This window comes from Clupea harengus, chromosome 2 (genome assembly GCF_900700415.2).
Source record: "Clupea harengus chromosome 2, Ch_v2.0.2, whole genome shotgun sequence".
In the NCBI taxonomy this organism is placed as follows: domain Eukaryota; kingdom Metazoa; phylum Chordata; class Actinopteri; order Clupeiformes; family Clupeidae; genus Clupea; species Clupea harengus.
In genome coordinates, this window is record NC_045153.1 from 9,387,969 (window position 1) to 9,405,159 (window position 17,191).

Below are 17,191 nucleotides of genomic sequence, written 5' to 3' on the forward strand. Positions count from 1 at the left end.
TGAGGTTAAATAAAGTAAATAGGGGGGGGGAGGGGGGGGGGAGGTGGGGCTGGGGGGGGTGAGGTGGGGGGGGTGAGGTGGGGCTGGGGGGGGTGAGGTGGGGGGGGGGCGTGTAGAGTGTAGAGTGTAGAGTGCTGGCATGGATGACCAGCTTGGCCATGTTCCCTCTCCAAAGTGTTTTTTAATAATCTTTTAATTCGGCTTGATCTTGGAGCATATTGTCTTAGTGTTTTTCTCTCTGCTCAATCTCTCTTAAATCGTTCTCTTTCCCAAAGTTTCTTTCTCTCTCTCCCTCCCTCTCTCTCTCTCTCTCTCTCTCTCTCTCTCTCTCTCTCTCTAATGTCTTTCCCGAAATGAAATTCTGGGGGATTTTATATGATTCATATCAGCTGTTATTATGTCATTCATCAAACCCCTGCTGCTCGATTGATTAGGTCTCTTAACCGAATTGAATTACGAATCATGGTGACTAAGTCTGCTCTATCTCCCTTTCTTAACTCACTCTCTCTCTCTCTCTCCCCCCCCCCACCCCTCGCTTCTAGCAAGTGCACTCCCAGCTCACAACTTTGAAGCAGAGTACTGTTGTCACTGCGGTGATATGGAAACAAATGTGGGGGACTACAGAACGCCCCATTGTAATAAGCACTTCTCATTAGGGGGACGTGCAAATGGTTGCCAGGCGACAGCTTTCTGTGTCATTATGGGGGATTCGCTTGATTTCCTCGCTTGGCTCGGTGTGTGTGTGTGTGTGTGTGTGTGTGTGTGTGTGTGTGTGTGTGTGTGTGTGTGTGTGTGTGTGTGTGTGTGTGTGTGTGTGTGTGTGTGTGTGTGTGAGTGAATGCATGTAAGTGAGTGAGTGAGTGAGTGAGTGGGTGGATGTAAGTGCGTCTCTCTCTCTCTTTGTGTGTGTGTGTGTGTGTGTGTGTGTGTGTGAATGTTTGTTTGTGTGAGTGAGTGAGTGAAAGTGTGTTTGTGTGTGTGTGTATGAGTGAACGGATGTAAGTGAGTGTGTGTGTTTGCGTGTATGTGTGTGAGTCTGAATCAATGTGAGCGTGTGTGTGTTTGTGTGTTTGTGTGTGTGTGTGTGTGTGTGTGTGTGTGTGTGTGTGTGTGTGTGTGTGTGAGTGTGTGAGTGTCTCTCAGTGGTGTGACCTTATTAAACACCCTGTTAAGTGCACCCTGACATGTCGTGTGTTAAGTGCACCCTGACATGTCATATGTTAAGTACAGAGTGCCCATTCTTATCAGAGGGAGGTTAATGTTGGCTGATAAGGACTCTTTAGCAGAGCTCCCCCGGTTATTAACCCTGCCACCAGTCCTGCCTGCTTGCATATCTGCAATAAATACAGAGAATACTTCCTCCGCCACCAGCCCTGCCTGGTTACATATCTGCATTATGTAACCACGGCAGCAGGGGCTAACGTTGTGTTACTCCAGAGATAAATAATGTGGCTTTACATAAGTAATTTGTTTCATGCCATGGCTCTAGTGATCCGGCCAATCTAGGTCCTGGTCTCTGGCCAATCTGGCCTCCTGGGGACCTCCGTGGTCTGAGGTGGGAAGCAACACCTGAACACCAAACCTCAACGTTTGGGAAGTTGTCTAGATCAGTGGTTCCCAAACTTTTTACAGTCCCGTACCCCTTCAGACATTTAATCGTTTTAATCCGTTTCGGCTCATTTTGTTCACCCAGAGGTAGATTGATGGCTTAAAATGAGTGAATAATATGTGCCACAAGTGACCCAAACCTTCTAAGGTTGTTGTTTGCCAGCCATCAACAGAACAGAAGACTAAAAAAACATTATTTGCAGGCGATATTGGGAAGATGAGCGAATTCATTTGACAGGCTACGGAGGTCTGTGTTGAATAGGGGGGCGTGGCCGGAGTGGAGTTCAGCACAGACGTGACATTTTCTCAGTGATTTTGTTTTCTAATTAATGCTTGTTCATAGTTGCGATCGTTGTGTTTATAAGAAAGAAATACAGCCTTGCAGGACAAAATACAGGGGAATTTGGGCGATTTTGATGCACAAAATGATGTTTCCGTCTGAAAGTTGCAATTCTGTTTCAAACAGTACATTCTGCGAATTCCGTCCGTTTTCTGTTATCGCGGACATTTTCTCCCCGCGTACCCCCTGAACCACTTCACGTACCCCAGTTTGGGAACCGATGGTCTAGATGTACTCCACATACTCAGAGTTTTTTCTGGTGTATGGCTGTAATGGCTTGCTATAATGATTTTGCCTGTGAAAGAAGGTCCCGGTGTTTTATGGTGGAGGCCTAAAGCTCATGTATGCTAGTCACGAGGAGAGATTACTTGTAAAGGTTTTGCCCTGTGACAATAGGACATTATTACACAAGAGATTTTTCACAGACACACACACACACAGAGACACACACACACAGACACACACAGACAGACACACACAGACAGACACACACAGACAGACAGACACACACAGACAGACAGACACACACAGACACACACACACACACACACACACACACACACACACACACACACACACACACACACACACACACACACAGAGGTCAGGGGGTGACCTGTCATCGCCATGCCTTTGCTCACAGCTGCATCCTCAGGCTCAGGCCGGGGAAGGACATGAAGGGGACTGGAGCTGAAAACCCCAGACAGTGTGTGTGTGTGATGTGTGTGTGATGTGGGTGTGTGTGTGATAGATAGATAGATAGATGGATACTTTATTAATCCCAAGGGAAATTTAGGTGTGTGTGTGATGTGAGGTGAGTGAAGTCAACCCTGTATGTGTGTGTGTGATGTGAGGTGAGTGAAGTCAACCCTGTGTGTGTGTGTGTGTGTGATGTGAGGTGAGTGAAGTCAACCCTCTGCTCCCGGAAATCACACACCCCGGTCGCCATGGCTGAGTGATGAGGGGGGATAGAATTGGCCGGAAATTGAAAGAATTCAAGGAGTGGAGTGTGTTGTTGGTACACAGCTCTGTTTTAGCCGGCCACTGCAGAAGTTGGCCCTCAGTGCACTCCCAGTGGTTGAAATGAGCTCCAACTGCTAAGCACTAATTGTGAGGGTGTTACCTTAGTCGTGCACATGTAAACGAGATGTCTTACTCATCAGTGTGAGAAGCTGGTTTTGACTGCAAGCATTTGTTGAGTAAATATACATGCAACAGCACAGCGTACAGCATATAGCATTACACCTTACAGCTGGTGATCGAACGCATGAGACATTGGTCATGTTCACGGTGTGCTGATCATAGACTCAGGCTGGTTTTGTGTCCCAATATGGCCACTCCTGCAGTCCTGACTACCTCTGACTGTCAGTCCTCTTGTTCAGAGATGAAAAACAGCATATGCTGTGTTCTTTAGGAAGAAGCACACTCTTTCTTTCTTTCTGTCTTTCTTTCTTTTTTTCTTTCTGTCTTTCTTTCTCTTTACCTTTTACTTCTCTCTCTTTCTCTCAGTGACACACACTCTCTCTTTCTCTCTCCCTCCCTTCCTCTCTCTCTATCTCTCACACAACACTTGCTGTATAGTTTTCCTGGTCCCAAACACTTCAACACAAGCTGCTGAAAGATTTGGGGTCAACTAAAGCGATACTCTCGCTCTCTCTTTCTCTCTCTCTCTCTCTCTCTCCCTCCCTCCCTCCCTCTCTCTCTCTCTCTCACACACACACACGCACACTTTCTCTCTCCCCTTTTCTTCATTTTCATTGGTTTATCTGTTCCCGTCTCCATGCACTTCATTAAAGACAGGAAAAACACTCCATAAATATTGATCTGTGTTGATAAAGCATTGCTCAATATTTCTAATGATGACACAGAAGGATTTGCATTTTAAAAGTGCTTTATTTGAGCATGATCATGAAGCATATTATTTATCATTTGACATCATGAGCAGTTGAGCAGTGTTTTCCCTTCAAAAGAGGAAAGAGCAGGAAGCCACTGAAAGCCCCAGTTCCTTACCTCCCCTCTCTGCTCTCTACTGAATGCTTTTAACTGGGGACTGATCTTTACTGCCTTCAACAGTAAAGAGCAGGAAGCCACTGAAGGTATTGTGGTTACCAGTACTATCAAAGAGCCTGGCTTTTGCAGGGATTTGCATGTTGATTTTATCTCCCGCTTCCAGCAGCAGAGTCAAACCACTGGAGAGGAAGGACTGTTTGTCATCGTTATCATACTCTGCCAAATACATGACCCACTCTCCATTCTTTACCAGGCTGGCGACCATCCAGTGTGACTTTAGTATATCCATCACAGTGAATCTGAAGTAGTAAACTCCTCTTACTGGAGCTGTGAAGATGCCGGTAATTTTGCTGTAGGCCTCTCCAACATTGGTGATGACTCTAGTGAAGACCAAGTTCAGATTTCCTGTATTTGCCCCAGCCTCTATGAATCCTGTGTCAGACAGACCTGCTGAGAATGCCACCTTGGGTGTCTCTTTAATCGAGTTCTGCAGAACCACTACTTTAATCTCAATGGCTGCCATTCTGTCCTTGACTTCTTTCACCGCTGCATCAACTACGTCATGTTCCAAATTGAGTTTCTCCAGCTCAGCCTCGATTGCTGCCAGTTCGCTCTTCCCAGCGTCTATCTGGGTGTCTTGCGCATCATTCTCCTTTTTCAGGGTCATCACCTCGGTCTTTATAGTGGCCACCTCTGAGTATAGGAAGGTCTGCCTCAGCTTCATTTCCACCAACATGCCTTTGAGTTCAGCATATTTCCCACCGCTATGGCTGTCTGTGTAGTCAGTCTTGGTGAACTGTGCCTGAGATCCACACATGGAGAGCAGCACTACCAGCAGTGTGATGACAGCCCTCATCTTTAACAGTAGTTGTGTAGTAGCAGTAGTACTATTTTCAGTAGTAGCAGTTTTAGAAGGTTGTTCGTCTCACTCCTGAGACACTTTTATATGCCTCAGTTACTCATTATGTAAGAAATGTCATGACGTTTTGAGGTTAAATAAAGTAAATAAAGGGGGGGGGCATGTCGTGTAGAGTGCTGGCATGGATGACCAGCTTGGCCATGTTCCCTCTCCAAAGTGTTTTTTAATAATCTTTTAATTCGGCTTTATCTTGGAGCATATTGTCTTAGTGTTTTTCTCTCTGCTCAATCTCTCTTAAATCGTTCTCTTTCCCAAAGTTTCTTTCTCTCCCTCTCTCTCTTTATTTCTCTCTCTCTCTCTCTCTCTCTAATGTCTTTCCCAAAATGAAATTCTATATGATTCATATCAGCTGTTATTATGTCATTCATCAAACCCCTGCTGCTCGATTGATTAGGTCTCTTAACCGAATTGAATTACGAATCATGGTGACTAAGTCTGCTCTATCTCCCTTTCTTAACTCACTCTCTCTCTCTCTCTCTCTCCCCCCCCCCCACCCCTCGCTTCTAGCAAGTGCACTCCCAGCTCACAACTTTGAAGCAGAGTACTGTTGTAAGTGAGTCTCTCTCTCTCTCTCTCTCTCTCTCTCTGTGTGTGTGTGTGTGTGTGTGTGTGTGTGTGTGTGTGTGTGTGTGTGTGTGTGTGTGTGTGTGTGTGTGTGTGTGTGTGTGTGTGTGTGTGTGTGTGTGTGTGTGTGTGAATGTTTGTTTGTGTGAGTGAGTGAGTGAAAGTGTGTTTGTGTGTGTGTATGAGTGTATGGATGTAAGTGAGTGTGTGTGTTTGCGTGTGTGAGTGTGAATCAATGTGAGCGTGTGTGTGTGTGTGTGTGTGTGTGTGTGTGTGTGTGTGTGTGTGTGTGTGTGTGTGTGTGTGTGTGTGTGTGTGTGTGAGTGAATGAATGTAAATAAGTGTGTGTGTGTGTGTCTCTCAGTGGTGTGACCTTATTAAACAACCTGTTAAGTGCACCCTGACATGTCATGTGTTAAGTACAGAGTGCCCATTCTTATCAGAGGGAGGTTAATGTTGGCTGATAAGGACTCTTTAGCAGAGCTCCCCCGGTTATTAACCCTGCTGAGATGCCATGCAATAAACACAGAGAATACTTACTCCGCCACCAGCCCTGTCTGGTTACATATCTGCATTATGTAACCACGGCAGCAGGGGCTAACGTTGTGTTACTCCAGAGATAAATAATGTGGCTTTACATAAGTAATTTGTTTCATGCCATGGCTCTAGTGATCCGGCCAATCTAGGTCCTGGTCTCTGGCCAATCTGGCCTCCTGGGGACCTCCGTGGTCTGAGGTGGGAAGCAACACCTGAACACCAAACCTCAACGTTTGGGAAGTTGTCTAGATGTACTCCACATACTCAGAGTTTTTTCTGGTGTATTGCTATAATGGCTTGCTATGATGATTTTGCCTGTGAAAGAAGGTCAAAACAAATTTGTCAAGTCTATATGCATCCACGCTTATGTCCATATGCATCTGTCCACCCCATATAGACATGACATGTGGGAGGTGTGCTCCATTGACCTGGCTGCACCCCGGTCAGCAGAATCAGTTGATTTTGTTTATTACAATCAGGATTGTGAATGAGAACGTGCTGTAGTGTTTGGGGGTCTTTTTACGAGGGGTTAGCCTTTGCACCTCTGATGGAGTAATTGGATGATGGGGGTAATCTTCCATGCTGGGGTGGCCATGTTGTGTTTGGGTGATCTTTTGACATCCCACTGTGCGGTACTTGGTTCTTTTGACAGCCCGCTGTGCGGTACTTGGTTCTTTTGACATCCCACTGTGCGGTACTTGGTTCTTTTGACAGCCCGCTGTGCGGTACTTGGTTCTTTTGACATCCCACTGTGCGGTACTTGGTTCTTTTGACAGCCCGCTGTGCGGTACTTGGTTCTTTTGACATCCCACTGTGCGGTACTTGGTTCTTTTGACATCCCGCTGTGCGGTACTTGGTTCTTTTGACAGCCCGCTGTGCGGTACTTGGTTCTTTTGACAGCCCGCTGTGCAGCACTGGGGCCCTTTGCCAAGGCTTGCACTTCTCTGTGTGAGATGTGTTCATGTTTATGTGAGTGTGTGCGAGCGCATGTCTTTAAGTCTGCATGTCTGCCCAGTGCACAAGTGTGTGTGAGTGTGTGTGTGTGTGTGTGTGTGTGTGCTGCGTATAATTCTGTTTGTAGCAGCACTCTAGTCCCTCACTCTCTCTCTCTCACTCTTACTCTAACTGTAACTCTTGAACTCTTTCTCTCTCTCTCTCTCTCTCTCTCTCTCTCTCACTCTCTCTCTCCTCCCAGTGGAGTGTGCTGTAGATTCCTTCATGCTGTCTGCTCTCAGCTCACCTGGCCTGTTAGTCCAGCATCTACACCTGCGAAACAAATAGTCAGGTGTTCACCTGCCGCTGTTCTCCCTGGGGAGGTGTGTGTGTGTGTGTGTGTGTGTGTGTGTGTCTGTGTGTCTGTGTGTGAGTGGGAATGTGTGTCGTATTGCCTGCGGAGCTCTTTGGTGTGTGTGTGTGTCTTTGACTGTCTGTGTGGTGGTTTTGGATTGTCTCTGTATGTATGGTATGTAGAGTTACGTGTATGTGTGTGTGTGTGGCCCATTGGTGGAGTATGGCCCATACTCACTTTGCAGAGAAACGGTCTTGTCTGTTGCGTGTTTTTTTCACATCTCATATGTGAATGCCTCCCTCCAAAGATACACTCACACACACACACACACACACACACACACACACACACACACACACACACACACACACACACTTGCACTCTCTCTCTCACACACACTCACACACACACACACACACACACACACACACACACACACACACACACACAGACACACACAGACACACACAGACACACACACAGACACAGCGTCCCGGACAAGAGGACTTTTTTTTTTTTTTTTTTAATATTTATTTTTGGGCTTTTTGCCTTTAATCAGATAAGATAGTGAAGGTTTTGCTGCTTGCGCCACAGCCCCCCAGGACTTTGGACTTTCATTTGACTGATTTGATGATGTTGGATTGCAAAGTCCTTTGCAAATAAACACAGCGTGTGCTGCATTCCACACATCTTTAAAATATAGTTTTGAATGACGTTTTTATTGCTCAGCCTTTAATTTGCAGTAATTACTTTCAAGCTCACGCTTTTAAAAAAAAAATAAACTTGGTATTAAAATGAACATGGCTTCAGTGTAACAAGTAATCAATATGCTAGGTAACGACAAAGGCGTTCAAAAACAACAGAAAGTCATAGGTTTACGTTTCTGGCAGACAATGTTCCTAACTAGCTGCATCCAGGGTCCAGCTGAGCCAGGCTTGATGGGATTACCTCTAGTTCTGCAGTAATTTATCTTAACAATGAAAAACACCATGAAAATGTAATAACATTTCTGAAGACTTTTTCCCCTGAGAGCGTATTGGTCCAGTATGGTCTCCTCTATAGATGAATGTCCTCTACAGATTAATGTAGTATAGATTGACTGACCGTGTCTCCCTCTTGCAGCACACCCACTATCCCCGCCTCATCCCCATCATCACAAGCAACTGCACGTCCAAATCGGTGGCTGTCAGGAGGTAAGATGGGATCAGTCTCACACAGCTCAGATACCTCTCAGTCTCACACACAGCTCAGATACCTCTCAGTCTCACACAGCTCAGATACCTCTCAGTCTCACACAGCTCAGATACCTCTCAGTCTCACACACAGCTCAGATACCTCTCAGTCTCACACACCTCAGATACCTCTCAGTCTCACACACAGCTCAGACACCTCTCAGTCTCACACACGGCTCAGATACCTCTCAGTCTCACACAGCACAGATACCTCTCAGTCTCACACAGCTCAGATACCTCTCAGTCTCACACAGCTCAGATACCTCTCAGTCTCACACACAGCACAGATACCTCTCAGTCTCACACACAGCTCAGATACCTCTCAGTCTCACACACAGCTCAGATACCTCTCAGTCTCACACACAGCTCAGATACCTCTCAGTCTCACACAGCACAGATACCTCTCAGTCTCACACAGTTCAGATACCTCTCAGTCTCACACACAGCTCAGATACCTCTCAGTCTCACACAGCTCAGATACCTCTCAGTCTCACCTACAGCTCAGATACCTCTCAGTCTCACACACAGATCAGATACCTCTCAGTCTCACACACAGCTCAGACACCTCTCAGTCTCACACACGGCTCAGATACCTCTCAGTCTCACACAGCTCAGATACCTCTCAGTCTCACGCAGATCAGATACCTCTCAGTCTCACCTACAGCTCAGATACCTCTCAGTCAAACACAGCTCAGATACCTCTCAGTCTCACACAGCTCTCCCACTGCACATGAGCTGCACAGGAACAGCAGATATGTGTTGTTGCTTTGGTATGTTGGATAAAACTGATTATGTGTTTTTTTTTTGTTAGACGCTGTTATGAGTTCTTAGACCTGATGTTGAAAGATTGGCAGACGAACACACTGGATAAGTGAGTCTGAAAGCCCCTCTCTCTCTCTCTCACACACACACTCGCACACACTTCAGAATACAAGTGGTCACACACACACACACACACACGCACACACGCACACACACATACTCACACTCTCACACATGTACACTCACACACATATTCCAGGGGTCTAACAAAGCCCTCATTGGGAACACAACCAGGTATGTTCCCAGACATTCCTAACATCTTCCGTTTAATGTATTTAGGGAGACATTTATACACATGATCATGCTCATGTTCACATACACGGACAGAATCTCCCTCACACACACACACACAATCTCACATTAGTGACATTTTGGGTAACGTGAGGGGTTCGCTCGACTGGACTACTGATGAGCAGTCCCCCCTCATGAGGGTGGGTGAGGGTGTGTGGGGGGATGTATTGATGATTGTCTGCACCGTTTATAAAGTCTGTAAACCAACATTGCTAACATCGTGGTTGCTAACATTGTGATTGCTAACCTCGTGGTTGCTTGCTCTTGTCCACAGCCCAGTCCACACTTCAGTTGTCCCCTGGGGTGATTTACGTGGGACACATTCCAAGAGGACTGTTTGAGCCACAGCTCAAGTCTTATTTCTAGCAGTTTGGGAAAATCGTAAGGGTGAGACTGTCCCGAAGTAAGAAGGTGAGGTTTGACATTAGTGTTCAACGGCAGCAGTTTCGCTTCATATAAAATCCTTACGCCGTAACTTTAAACGAATCCTTTATTTTTTCGTACATTTCGAACACTTGGCTTTGTAAAAGCTAAGCTTAGCTCATATCTAATTTTCCGAACATTTCGAACACGTGGCTAAGCTTTTCTGATAATTTTACATTTACATTTACATTTAGTCATTTAGCAGACGCTTTTATCCAAAGCGACTTACATATGTGAGACTTACAATGTATACACATTTATTTTTACATTTACACTGATGGCACACTGCACATCAGGAGCAATTAGGGGTTCAGTGTCTTGCTCAAGGACGCTTCGACACGGAATCGAACTAGCAACCTTCTGATTACTAAATGACTTATTTACCTCCTGTACCACTGATAATAATAAAGACCCATATCAAGATTGCTCTGATGCATTGAAATGTCTGTTACAGACAGGTGGAAGCAAAGGCTATGCTTTCATTGAATTCGACTGCGATGAAGTGGCCAAGATTGTGGCTGAGACCATGAACAACTACCTCATGGGTGAAAGACTGATCAAGTGTGAGTATTAGTCTGCTTAACCTGAGTAGCATTTTGTACATTTTATTATTTAACAAATTAACAACCTCCTTAAGTCACCGTGTTTATCTCAGGGCTGGTGCTGTCTATAATGGTATATTTGAATTGTGCTGGAGGAACATGCACATATATTTGATTACCTTGTGTCTGGGATTGGTGGTGTGGTTTACATGAAGAGTAGTTTGACTACCAGTAGTAGGTTTGCTACTTGCTAAGTGCACTCTTGGCACTTGTTGTTTGGACAGGCCACGTGGTACCACCAGAGAAGGTACATGAAAAGCTGTTTCTGGGCAGCGAGATGGAGTTTAAGAAGCCAACACAGCCCGCAGTTACCCGCTACAACCAGAAGCACTCCTCCGAGGGGCTGGAGAAAACCAAGGCAAAGCTCCTGAGCAAAGAGGCTAAACTGTGCAAGAGGCTCGCTGCAAAGGGCATCGACTACGACTTCCCTGGATTTGTAAGTTTGGTTTAGTTTGGTTTTGTAGCTACTTCAGTTGATCATGTGAATTGGCAGTGGTTAAATGTGTGTTATGATTACCTTATTTCCCCACGTCTAAACACTGTGGTAACTGTTTCAGCACTAATATTATGTAAATATAAATTAAAGGCATAGACTGAAAATCCCCCCCACTGCATCAGTCAGTGGGGGGAAGATACCTGTGCCAACAGTAATGTGGCGCATCAAAGCTTATTTCCAGTCCCTGTGACTGTGCAATCAAACCCATGTGCCCACACTCTAGTAATGCTCATCTACTAGTATGTTACATATTTATATAATAGCTGTTTTAATAGTCTCATCTGGAAGCTGTGCCTGGCTATTTTTTGTTTGATTTGTTACTGATCCATTAGGATGTCCAGTTGATCATGTGAATTGACAGTGGTTAAATTGGTGCGTTAGGATTACGGTTTCCAACTTCTTGCTGGTTTGTTTTCCTCATTTTAGGCAGCCCAGATTCCAAAGAAGAAGGGTGCAACCTCAGACGATGCAGACCTATCCGTTTGTAGTAATGTACTTCCTTATCTGGTCATGATGTCGTTGGATGTTTGCATGTTTTACTCTGCCACTTTGTGTTTTTCTCCCCACATCTAAACACTTTGGTAACACTTTCAGCACTGATATCATATCAACTCCAGGGACAGGGCACTCTCTAGTGGTCATGAATGAAGGGTGTGTTTTTCCTTTCAGAAACTCAGTGTGTCATGCCAAAATGGACATTTTTAACTATTCCCTTTTCGTGTAATCTATGGGCGGGTGGCACGGCCATGTTGTAGGTTTTTTTGTGCTGTTGCCTCATCTGTCTGGTCATTTTGATCTGTGATCATGAACATGTAAGTGTATGAAAAGCAGCTGAATCCTCTGTGTGTGTATATATAAAAAACATAAATTGCTCCTGTATGAAGAGGTTTATCTCTTAGGGAATATATGTCTTTAAATGAGTAAAGATGAGAGTTCCCGGAAAGATCTTGGTACTGTTGTGATTTAAGCATGCATTCTTGGAGTTTGGTGACTTAAATTATAAATCTATGATTAGTGTGGAACAGCATAAGTCATGGACAATAGGCATATTTATTGTAGTCACCTGATGCAGAAATGTAAATGGTATACAAGTTTTAGACATCAGTATGCAGATGACAATCGATGTAGACTGGGGAGAATACCATAATCTGTCAGTACAGGAATTACGTTCTAGAAAATCCCTGGGGTTACCCTGACGGTGAGAAATTCACGTTGAAGCGATTGGAGTAAAACGGAGACCAGAGGTTAAACCAATTGCACTGCAGGAATACATTTGGTGTCATCACCAACATCGACATATATAGGACCTATGTCTATGATCACCAACGCCGTTAAACCACAGGAAAGCGCTACAGTTGCGTGAGTCCAGTGATGACAATTTCAACCCAGATGCCATGTGGCCAGTCCGCAACAGCATTACAAAAAACTATTGATGCCATATAAGGATTTATTCTTTTGTGTCTATTGTTCATTTTAAAACTAAACGCTACAGAGGTCACAAAACAGATTCAGAGACTTGTTAAAAATCCTTTAAGGAAAAGACCGTTGGATGTGAATAAATACATGAACCAATTAGTTGCGTTTTTAAATTAATTTGTACAGACCAGAACTATCAGAAATACAGTTCTCATGAACACACATGCGCATATGCATAAACCCTAACATGCTCCTCCTTGCAGAAGCAAATATAGAGTGATATTTTATGTGATGTGGAGCTTTTGCTGACTAAATGGCAAAGAAAATGGCACAAAATGTCACCAAACTGAGATGACCACACACACACAGACAGACACACACACAAACACACACACACACACACACACATGAGGAGTGCCAGACTTGGCAAAGTGCCAGAGGACCTTTTCTAAATTCAAATCAGTCAGATTGTCCTTGCTACTGTTCTTCATCTAAGACTTCAAGAACACCGCATTAAAAGAAAATGATAAATGTCTGTTCAGCTGTGTTCTGAACATGTGCAGCTTCAGTCACCTCTGGAATGGATGACATCATTTCATTTTCTGGTGTCATACAGCCTTTCCACCACTAGGTGGCCACTGTGGGACCTCTGTCCTGGACAGGTTGTGTGATCTGTGTGCGGGAGGTACAAATGTAGGGAGGGAGGAGATGGAAGCATAGGGCATTGAAATGTGGAAAATGGGAGTTAAATACGAGATTTCGGAGGTAACGAAGGATGGGAAAGCAGGATGAGCGTCCTGAAGGAGAAGGAGAGTGAGGAAGGCAGACCGCGCAAGGGAGACACGACAGGTGTCCTGAAAAAACAGGTTATATTTATTAGAGATAATATAATTTAATATTAACATATTAGTTCATATATTATATTATAATCTGAACTCGCCATGGTTACTAACCCTAGCGCTGCTCCATACCAGTGGGACTGTGGACATGAGCAAGGGTCAGAGGTCAGCACTGCAGTCAGGGGCACAGGGGCTGCAGATGTGCCGTGGCGGAGTAGTAGACCAGGGCAGGGAAGTGCTCACCAGCTCCAGACTCGGTGCTGTGACCAGAGATCCACACTGATATGGAGGGCTGCTGACTCCAGCGCTGCTCCAAAGGAGGGGGAGTGTGGACATGAGCAGAGAGCAGCACCGCAGCCAGGGGCCCTGTGAGAGTGTTGGAGACCGACTGGGAGCAAATGAGGAACAGTTGAATGATGAGAGAGAGAGAGAGAGAGAGAGAGAGAGAGAGAGAGAGAGAGAGAGAGAGTGATGTAGACTCCCTGTCTGTGCTCCCTGTCTGTTCTCCCTGTCTGTGCTCCCTGTCTGTCGTCCCTGTCTGTGCTCCCTGCATATGGGAGCAGCCGTGAGATCTACAGGACTTGCATGTGACGCTTGGACAGTTTGGAGCCAGGAAATTGATTCTTATAAATCTCCTGGAGGGATTTTCTTTTGGAGGCGTCATTATTTTTGCAGTCAGCTGAAGGTCGTGTAGCTATGAGATGGGCCCAGAGGGAACCAGCTGCAGGGTTCTTCCAAAGCCCAGAGGGAACCAGCTGCAGGGTTCTTCCAAAGCCCAGAGGGAACCAGCTGCAGGGTTCTTCCAAAGCCCAAGAGGGAACCAGCTGCATGGTTCTTCCAAAGCCCCAGTTCCTTCCCTCCCCGCTCTGCTCTCTACTGAACTCTTTTAAGGAGTGGGGAAAGATCAGTACTGCCATCAACACCTCTCATTCATCTTCCTACATATGGCACTGACCAATCTCTCTTTTTTTCCTTTCTCCTTCTAACCCCCCTCTTTCTCTTGCTGTCCTTCCCCTCCCTCCCTCTCTTCCCCTTTCTCACTCTATCTCTCCGCCCCTCCTCTCCCTCTCTCTCTCTCTCTCCCTCCCTCCTCCCCCTCTCTATTTCTCTCTGTAGGTTGAATGTAACGTTCGGCAGGTTTGATGAAGTGCAGCGATCGGGGAACATGATGCTGTCATCTGGCTCAGGTGAGTGAAGTCAACCCTGTGTGTGTGTGTGTGTGTGTGTGTGTGTGTGTGTGTGTGTGTGTGTGTGTGTGTGTGTGTGTGTGTGTGTGTGTGTGTGTGTGTGTGTGTGTGTGTGTGTGTGTGTGTGTGTGTGTGTGTGTGTGTGTGTGTGAGGTGGGTGAAGTCAACCCTTTGTATGTGAGGTGAGTGAAGTCAACCCTCTGCTCCCGTAAATCACACACCCCGGTCTCCATGGCCCTGCTGAGTGATGAGGGGGTAAAGAGTTTGCCGGAAATTGAGAGAATTCAAGGAGTGGAGTGTGGTGTGTGGTACACAGCTCTGTTGTAGCCGGCCAAGTTGGCGCTCAGTGCACTCACAGTAGTGGAAATTACTTCCTGGAGCTCCACCTGTTGAAGAGCTCAGCACTAATGTGAGGGTGTTTCCTTAGTCGCGCATATGTAAACAAGATGTCTTTCTCCTCAGTGTGAGAAGCTAGTTTTGACTGCAAGCATTTGTTAGTAAATATACATGCAACAGCACAGCGTATAGCATATAGCATTACACCTTACAGCTGGTGATCAAACGCATGAGACATTGGTCATGTTCACGGTGTGCTGCTCATAGACTAGGCTTGTTTTGTGTCCCAATATGGCCACTCCTGCAGTCCACACTACCTCTGACTGTCAGTCCTCTTGTTCAGAGATTAAAAACTGCATATGCTGTGTTCTTTAGGAAGCTCTTTCTTTCTTTCTTTCTTTCTTTCTTTCTCTTTACCTTTTCCCTTTACTTCTCTCTCTTTCTCTCAGTGACACACACTCTCTCTTTCTCTCTCCCTCCCTGCACTGCTGTGTGATCTGTTGCCTAGGATTCTCTCTCTCCATGCACTTCATTAAAGACAGGAAAAACACTCCATAAATATTTTTCTGTGTTGATAAAGCATTGCTCAATATTTTCAATGATGGCACAGAAAGATTGCATTTAAAATTTGCTTTATTTGAACATGATCATGCATATTATTTATCATTTGACAACATGAGCAGTTGAGCAGTGAGTTCCCTTCAAAGAGGAAAGAGCAGGAAGCCACTGAAGATGCTGTTGTTATGAGAATTATCATAGAGCCTGTAGCCTTTAGGGAGTTGCATGTTAACTACATCTCCCACCTCCAGCTGCAGAGTCACACCACTGGAGAGATAGGAGTATTGGCCATCGGTATCATACTCTCCCAACCACATGACCTGCTCTCCATTCTTTAACATCTTGATAAACATACGTTTTGAGGAAAGAATAGAGCACACTGTGAATCTGAAGTAGTAGACTCCCCTGACTGGAGCTGTGAAGAGGCCGTTAATGTTACTGTAGGCCCGTCCAACATTGGTGATGGTGTTAGTGAAGACCAAATTCAGATCTGTATTCACAGCCTCTATGAATCCTGAGTTAGTCAGACCTGCTGAGAATGCCACCTTGGGTGTCTCTGTAATCTCTTTCTCCAGATTCACTACTTCAGTCTCCGTTGCCGCCAGTCTGGTCTTCACTGCTGTCAGTTCTGCCTCTTGTGCTGTATGTTCTTTGGTCAGGTTCATCACTTCAGTCTTCATAGTGGTCAGGTCTGTGTGTTGTGCTGCAGTGTCATTCTTCACGGCCTCCATGTCAGTCTCAGTGGCTGCCAGTCTGGTCTTCACTGCTGTCAGCTCTGCCTCTTGTGCTGCTTGTTCCTTGGTCAGGTCTGTCTGTTGTGCGGCAGTATCATTCTTCACAGCCTCTATGTCAGTCTGAATGGCTGCCACTCTCTCAGTAACTGACCTCAGATCAGCTGTCTGTAATCTAGCTTCCTTTCTCAGATTCACCACTTCAGTTTCACTTGCCGCCAGTCTGGTCTTCACAGCTGTCATCTCTGCCTCTTGTGCTGCATGTTCCTTGATCAGGTTTATCACATCAGTCTTCACTGCTGTCATCTCTGCCTCTTGTGCTAAATTCACCCTTTCCAGAGCCTCCACTTTAGTCTCACTGGCCACCAGTCTTTTTTTCACAGCATCATTTTCAGCCTCCATTTTGTTCAGCAGATATTTGGTGTTCTGATGCTCATCAGGAGTGAAGCTCTGAGTCGCCCTCAGCTCCCCTACCATTTCTCTGAGTTCCCTGAGCTCAGCAGAAACGTCCAGCTGGGTAGAGACTTCAGCAGCAGCAGCAGCAGCCCCACTGCTATGGCTCTCTGTGTGAACTTCTGTCTTGGCGCCCAGAGTCAGAGATCCACACATGGGGAGCAGCAGCACCAGAAGTGTGACAGCCCTCATCTTTAACATCACTCCCTCGCTGACACACAGTAGTTTTGTAGTAGCAGTAGTAGCAGTAGTAGTAGCAGTAGTTGTAGCAGTAGTAGTATTTGCAGTAGAAGCAGTAGTAGTAGCAGTAGTTGTAGTAGCAGTAGTAGCAGTAGTTGTAGATAGTTGTTAGTCTCACTCCTGAGACACCCTCTTTTATATGCCTCAGTTACTCGCAAATACAGAACAGCTACAAACCCCTTCCCCGCCCCGCTTTTGGGAAGTCGGATCACACCTCCGTTAGGCTCATCCATACCTACAGACAACGCCAAAAACAGGAAAAACCGGTGCTGAATCCATTAGCACTCTCCAGGACTGCT

General features: G+C 45.7%; 1 non-coding gene and 1 pseudogene across 1 annotated transcript; both read left to right on the top strand.

The window, feature by feature from the left end:
* Positions 1 to 9,745: 9,745 nt before the first annotated feature.
* Positions 9,746 to 11,705, top strand: LOC105901918 (annotated as a pseudogene).
* LOC116218787 lies at positions 11,225 to 11,352 on the top strand. The gene has a single exon (XR_004163036.1). It is a non-coding gene; the product is annotated as a small nucleolar RNA ACA64 (small nucleolar RNA).
* Positions 11,706 to 17,191: the final 5,486 nt, after the last annotated feature.